The sequence below is a fragment of the Myiozetetes cayanensis genome, unplaced genomic scaffold (genome assembly GCF_022539395.1).
Source record: "Myiozetetes cayanensis isolate MyiCay16 unplaced genomic scaffold, myiCay2020 scf14, whole genome shotgun sequence".
Taxonomy (NCBI): domain Eukaryota; kingdom Metazoa; phylum Chordata; class Aves; order Passeriformes; family Tyrannidae; genus Myiozetetes; species Myiozetetes cayanensis.
Window position 1 is genome coordinate 16,009,153 of NW_026087048.1, and position 7,337 is coordinate 16,016,489.

The 7,337-nt window shown below is 42.8% G+C and overlaps 1 long non-coding RNA gene across 1 annotated transcript in view; it reads right to left on the reverse strand.

The window, feature by feature from the left end:
• Nucleotides 1-7,337, reverse strand: part of LOC126637077 (uncharacterized) — a 45,008-nt gene that overhangs the window by 35,242 nt on the left and 2,429 nt on the right. The window contains exon 2 of the long non-coding RNA XR_007628181.1: nucleotides 1,882-1,929. This is a non-coding gene — a long non-coding RNA (uncharacterized LOC126637077). The remainder of the gene's footprint in view (nucleotides 1-1,881; nucleotides 1,930-7,337) is intronic.

The following is a 7,337-nucleotide window of genomic DNA, read 5'->3' on the forward strand; positions in this document are numbered from 1 at the left end:
ATGTTATCAAAACTGTTTTATTGTCACATTGAAACTTAGAACTATTAATAATTGGTGGGGCAAAGAGATAAAAACTCCCCTTCTCTCCCCTTTTATACTCTGTGACAAGCCTGGGCTCGGGTCCTGCTGACATGGGATGTCCTTTTCATGTCTTTATGAAGTACTGCACTTGGGGCTGTAATATAAAGGGGAGGTTAATTGTTCAGGATGGGTCCAAGTGATTGATTCTCCAGGTTTAAATAAATAAATAAATAAATAAATCAGAATATTTAAAACAGAACACTGACACAATGGTCATCCTTGGAGGTGAGCGATGGTAGTGGTGTACAGCAAGTGTAAAGAAGGGCTGGACTGGGGACCTATATGAGAAACAGCCCAGATTGCCAGACTGGAACATGATCTCGCTCCATCTAAAAGTTTTCCACCTCAATAGTGCAAATTCCACTATAAAATAACAATATATACTGAACCACATGTGAGTAGCTGTAGGAGTAAGAGAGCAAATTGGTTTCGGACCAAAGAAGGATGAATACCTTTGGATAATCTGAAGTTAAAATTTGATTGAAAGCATAACATTCCTCTAAGCATCAATATGCTTAGGATCCAAAATATGGTTATTTTATTACCAGTTAATGCTTAGATCAAAGCAAAACACTGTAGCTGGAAGGGACATTCTCTCTGGAAATAAAGTTCCATGTAATTATTTCCTATTAAAAACTAAAACTGGTCTTAGATTCAAAAATTTGGGCTTCCTTACATGTGATATAATGCAAGCTTGTCGAAAGAGAGCAGACGTGTCATTTTTCACTGTTTGCTGGTATCTCTTTAATTTAAAGTTTTCGGTTTAACTTTAACCCTTTGAATGTGAAAGATTCCCTTCCAGTTTACCTCCATCAAACAAGGGGGATTGTTTTTGATTATATTGACTAATTTATTATAAACAGAAATTAGAATTTGATATAAACTAACATAAATTTAGATAAAATCTGCCAATGTAAGGACGTGACACATAAAGAAAATGATACGGCAATGAGTAGGCAGCTGAAACTTAAACCTTACATTGTAAACAAGGGCTTCACTCTTGGACAAAACAGCTCATCTTAATTCAATTCGGGACATGGAGTTCAAAATATGCACTCAAAATACTTCCAAGAAAACTGCAACCTTTCAGAGGAGAGAGATAAGACTGTATTTTAATTATGAGGTTATAAATATGCGATCGATTTAATTTTTTTAACCATCTCCCAGTGTGCTATGAAACACCTTTCAGATGCAGTTATACATTTATCTGTCTCTCTCTATTCCTGTACAGGCTTTTGGTTTTATTTTATTCTATCTTTTTTTCCTGATAGCTCAATCTCTATTTATGGCAGTGCTGAAGCAGGCCCTGGGAAAAAAAAAAAAAAAAAAAAAAGGAATCTATCTTTCTGTATTTAAAACTACCATGGAATAAACAGGGAACGGTTCTTTTTACAACTGATGGGCTGGTATTATAAGTAGCAATATGAAATATTTAGACACATTATTTCAAGCTTCCCGGCTGCTTCTGATTCTGCTAATTATTTTTGATCTGTCACTCAGAAATAAAAAAAATAAATAAATAAAACTTTAAAGAGTTCATTAGGACTGCAGAAAGGAAGAAGAGTCAGATATAAGGCAGCAATTATAATTTGGTTTTAACATGTTTTTTTCATTTTTTGCTGACTCCTCAGCTATATTGTTTACTAGAAGGATGGCTACAATATACTTCTATATTAAAGCTTGTTAAATAGGGAAGAAGCTGAGACATTCAGCTGGGATATTGTTTGCTAGCTCAATTAGTATCCCAAGAATTTGAAAGTACAATAAATGTATCTGAAGATCATATCTAAACATACTTACCAAAAAGTACCCACCTCTCTCAGCAGTTCACATATTTCTGCCTTCTGACTGGGAGGAAAAAAAGAAAAAAAAAAAAAAAGGCAGTTCGATGTATAGGTTAAGATTGGCGTGTGGCAGGGTTTGTGTGAGATACAAAGAAATCCGTATTTCACTCAACAATTTCATTGCTTAAACATATAGTTTAGAAGCATCTTTTCCTTAAACATGTGGTTCAATAACACTTTCTTCAAAGGAACAATTCAATGTGTTAAAAGATTTAAGAACAAAGAATGTGCTGCAAAATGCAAATTCCTCCAGTGTTATACTGTGTATGCAATTATGTATGTAGGCAGATAGATATAATTTGAGAGTTATTAACTTTCAACATCAATGATGTACCCTGAATCAATACAATGTAACTACCTATTAAAATATAAACCAGGTGTGTTCCCAGGCAAATACAGTCTGAGAAGCTTTTCTAGAATGTTTTTTCTTTTTTTCTTTAAAGATTACAGCTCTACTATGGACAAGAAGCTCGAGAGATTGGTACTGGTCCTAAAGATGGAGATTGCTTTGCTTTTTCCTGGTGGTTCTAGAATGTTTCATTTCCCACACATTCGGGAAAAAAAATAAATTTTAAAATAATAAACAATAATGAAATGGTGTAAGGGGGACGAATTGTCTCACAAACATCCTCACATTTATGCACCTCCCGATGCATGGGAAGGAGAAAAGTTCCCTATTTCCATTTTTCCTTTGGCTCAAGGGAGGGAACGAAGGGAGCAGAAATCATTTTAAGCTTTGCCCTCCCGTCGGATGGACCCCTCTCGCAAATCCCTTTCTCCTGCCCGCCCTCCCTCGCTCCCCCGAGCACACAGCCCGGCGCAGTTAACCTTGGAGCGGCGCCGGGGAGGGAAGGGTTAATGAAACCCAGCTCTTTACGACCTCCAGGGTCAGACTCTTCCTATCTGCAATCTAAGGAATTAGGTAAGGAGGTTATAAGATTATAGTGAAAGGAGTTATAGGCCCTCGTAGCCTCACACCTGAACATATTGGGCTAATCCACTGGGATTCTTAAAAATCGCTTCAGCTATGGAAAACTGTTAATTAGGCTGAGTCTGTCCCGAGGTTTCCTGTTGCATTAGTGATCCAGCCGAGCTGCCTGCACTCTATAGGCTCACATGAAATACTCTTAATATGCCTATATTTTTTGTCCCTTCTCCACGACTGAAATCAGCATCAACCCCTGATCTCGGGGAAAAAAAGCAAAGCTGTGGGGGGAAATTCCGCCCGAGGGATGAACGAAAGTCACCCCTTCCAGTCCTTGAGCCCTGGGTGCCCGGCAGGCTATTTGCAGCTGTTTCTAACTTCAGTGTTTGTTTACAGTAGCAAAATTAGCACTTGGAGAAGAAGTGAAAAGCTGTTTTCACATCAGTTTTACTCCTCGGTTCCTAGTTTGAGATGCCTTTCCTCCCTCCCAGCATTCATCATCATTTAAAGTGCGGCTCAAACTTTCTATCGCTCCTTTGACTTAGTTCTCTGTAGTCGCATCCCATTTTCTGCTACGAAAAACACACAGAGAGAAGGTAACGTGTGAACACGGCCCAAACATCACGGATTCGAGGCAAAAACCAGTAATAATAATCCCCAGCATCCCTACAGAACGTGTTTTAAGGTCGCTTGGCAGAGCCCTGCCCTACTCCCATCATTCTGCCCTTTGGCACTCGGACATTTGTTTGTCTCCAGAGAAGTTTTCTTTAATCTGCCTAGACACCCCAGGGCTGTACCTGAGCCACGGCTCAATTGCTCTCCTCGACCAATAAAATCCTGCAGCAGCAACTCCCCAACTTCAATACTTAAAGTAGGGGCTGGTTTTAGCCATTTTGTCATTTGCAGAAACGCCGATTTTTTGGGTTTTTAATATTATTATTTTTCTCATGCCACTTGTGGTCATCCTCGAATGGCAGTAATCTGTAGATTACACATTACGAACCTTGTCATTACGTGGATAAAATGAGGTGGTTAAAAGCTAAAATCCATTTTACTCACCACATTTGCTTGTGGGGAGAGGGGGAGAAGGAGAGGGGAGGACAAAACTTGTAGGAGAAAGATTTAAACCCCTCGGATGTGAGGTGGACGTGCCCTCGCTTCTGCTGTTAGAGCCCTCCCTGCCTGGTGGGTACACGGGACTGGGGACCCCTCAACATCACCTCCAAGGCAGGCACCCGGTTACTCCAGCCCTCCTCTCCTTTCCCTCGCTCCTGAGTCTTTTGTCCCCTTTTTCGTGGTGTCTCAGCTTTGCTCCATAGAGGCGACTTTTCTCTGCTACTCCTAGGTTTGCTCTGTAGCATTTCTGGGCTCCTACTCTCCAGCTCTCCCCCCGTTTGCCTCTTTCATGTGTGTCCCTGATCCCTCTCCAGCTGATGTGATTCTTTAGAAATGTGGGTCTTATCCCGTCCCTACCTTTGCCGGGTCTGATTAGATATTATTTTTTCATTGGCTCTGCTACAATGGGTTCCTCCCTTTAATCTCTCGATATATTTTCCCCCTCCCGGTATAACCAAATCCATGAAATTCACAGCCTCTCTCTTTGACACGACTGGCTCGTCTAATCACTCCATATCGATTTCCCTAACTCTTTTCATCCAGCTGAAGACACATCTTAAAACACTCCAAGCCAGAGTGTGCTCTTTGCTTTATACACACTAATAAAATGATTTACCCTTCTCTCTCTGCTCTCCTCACAGGAGAAAATCGTTCGAGTCTCGGCTATTTGTGTGTGATCAGTAAATATTTAGTGTGGCGACATCCTCAGCTCCTCTCCTGATCAATACGCAACCCAACAGGAGGTGGACTATTGTCCGGGTAGTGACTTGCTGAGATCTCCTTCAGATGAATTCTTTGCCCCCTATACGGTCTGTTATGATTTATCCTCGAAGGTAACCAATAAAGAGAAATTGAGTCTTTAAAAACGTCTGTTTCTAACCTGTTTACCGTGCCATTAAAGCACCTAAGCAAGGAATGGCTTATTCGCCCGCGTATCTCCCGTACCCCTAGGATGGGCTGACACATCCAGAACGCTGCTGGGAAATGGGTATCAAAGCGGGCGGCAGCCGCATCGTTGCCCCGCATTCCAGAACCCCTCGATTCCCTCTCCCCTGACCCCTCCAGCAAAATCCCGTCCTGTCTCTGCGGTGCAATGTCACGATAAAGGGGCGATTTCCCGGTCGCGCCCTGCAGCATCTGCGGGCACGGGGCTCGCTCCCACAGCCTCTGATGGAACGAAGTGCCCACGGATGGAGGGTGCCCCAGCAACTTCCAGCCCACATCCCTCCTCCTCATCGCATCCCGCAGCTCTGCCTGCCCCAGGACCAGGCTGAGGCAGGGCTGGGGGCAGAGCGCTTTTTTGTTTGTCTGTTTAGGGTTTTGTTGTTTTTTGGTTTGGCTTTTTTTTTTTTTTTTTTTCTGAACGAGATGGAAAATCTGCAGTGAAGGGGAAAAAATAATAATAATAATGGAAATGGAGAAGAGCTTAAAGCCCGTTTCCTGTGGTTAACCATAACGAGAGCTTTCCCAGGGTGATAAAATGGGCAGAAAGAGAAGTTCGCGTGTGTATGTGTATGTTTTATCCTGATCTGCTATTTCACTCCTGGGGAAGCCCATGCCTGGAATAGGAAACATTTCCCCTTGTAATTACCCCAGGACTGTGCTGTGCCCGGTGAGATGTCTGAGACAGCTCTGCCTGGTGTGCGGGTGCCTGCCTTTGATGCAGGCTGGGTGCCTGTACACAATGGCTACACAGTTATATCTGTATCGTCTGTGTGTGCTCACTCACATCATGTCCTGCAGCCCACAGAGGTGCCCAGATATTTATTTTATTCCCATGTGTGTGCGTTTGCACCTCAGCTATAGGTCGAAGGCGTTTATCTCTGTAAATGGACATTGCCTGCATAGGCGCTGCATAAATCCATGACTGTATTACAGATGTGCGACTGTTATTCCCATCTAAAACCAGCTACATCCACCTGTTAACTTTGTTTAGAAACCACTTTCACTAATGGCTTTTCGCTAACTTATTCAGACCGTTACTCGAGTATAGGAGGCAATGGAGGGGAAAAATCCATATGAAACCTTGCTCACAGCCTCTCTTCGAGAGGACACTTTCCACACCTTACCTAGACAGGGCTACTATAGAGCGCTTATCTCTCGAATATATCTTTATACTAATGCATACTTAATTGGTCTGTCTTGACTGTCCATATAAAACAATTTAATTAGGGTGCTTTCTGCTTTGGAAAGAAAGAAAAAAAAATCTGCCCAGCATTTATTGTATTTAGCACCAATACAGGCAGAAAATGTTGCACAAGTTTTTGGTTGAAAGAGCACCTATGTGTCCATTGAAGGGCGTTGATCCGAAAAGACAGAGAGGACAAGTAAAATCGATTTGAAGCAACCCTCTCTGTCCCTTTCACACCATTCAGACACTCCATTCCTTCTAAGACAAAGACTCAGCGCCTTGGGAATGCTGGCAAGGGGTGGGGGGGTGGGGGGGAAAGGAGGGAGGAAAAAAAAAAGGAGGAAAAAAAAAAGGAAAAAAACTTCAATCCCCCAAGCAAAAGGGAGAGCTCTGAAATTCCTTCATATTGCTGTTATTTACCCCCCAAGATATGTTCAACTCCAGGATTTTCTTCAATTCGGCGTCTAACACTGCTGCTGCGAGGAATGTCCCTGGAAGGGGAGGAGGTAATTATGGCTATTAGTGCTGCGAGCCCAGCCGCAACCTTGGTCACTCGCAGGCTTTTAGGGTTAAAATAGCCCTCACCTCTGACCCCTGCGGAGCAAAGTTGTAGCTATTGCCATAAGTTGGGCCAAAGTTTTCAAATCCAGGGCTGGGCAACACCGGAGGGGGGAAACTTCTCCCTGGAATTATTTTTGGTTGGGATTTAAATCATCTTTAGTCTATTTAATTGCCTTTCCCTCCTCCTTTGACCAAACAATCCCTTTCGGAGAGGTGGGGGGGATTTCAAAATGCCCTGCTCTCACTGCCTTTCCCACTGCTCTTTCCATTTAGGTTTAATTTGGCAGATTGTTTTCAAGCATGAAAATGGTTATCATCAAACTGAATTACTGGATCAACCTTTCATCCACAGATCTCAAGAATAAAGTGTGTGTGGGGGGAGGCTGGGGGAGTGCTCCCCCTTTAGGCTTTCCCCACCACGACCCGTTCAGCTTTACAAAAAAAGAGGAGAGTTTGGAAAAATGAAGAAAGGACGAAAAGCTTGGGTTTGTCTCCTTTCTGCACACCTTCATGATCCTCCTCTGCAAGGAAGGATTTTGGAAGGGGTGGGGGTGGGGGGAGAGGCTCAAAGTGAGGAGAGGAGGGAGCCCACAGATGCAAGTACCCCTCTGGCAATAATAAAAATTCATTCAAGTGGACTACGTCTCCATCTTCCATGTACTGATTAGACTTAACAAGA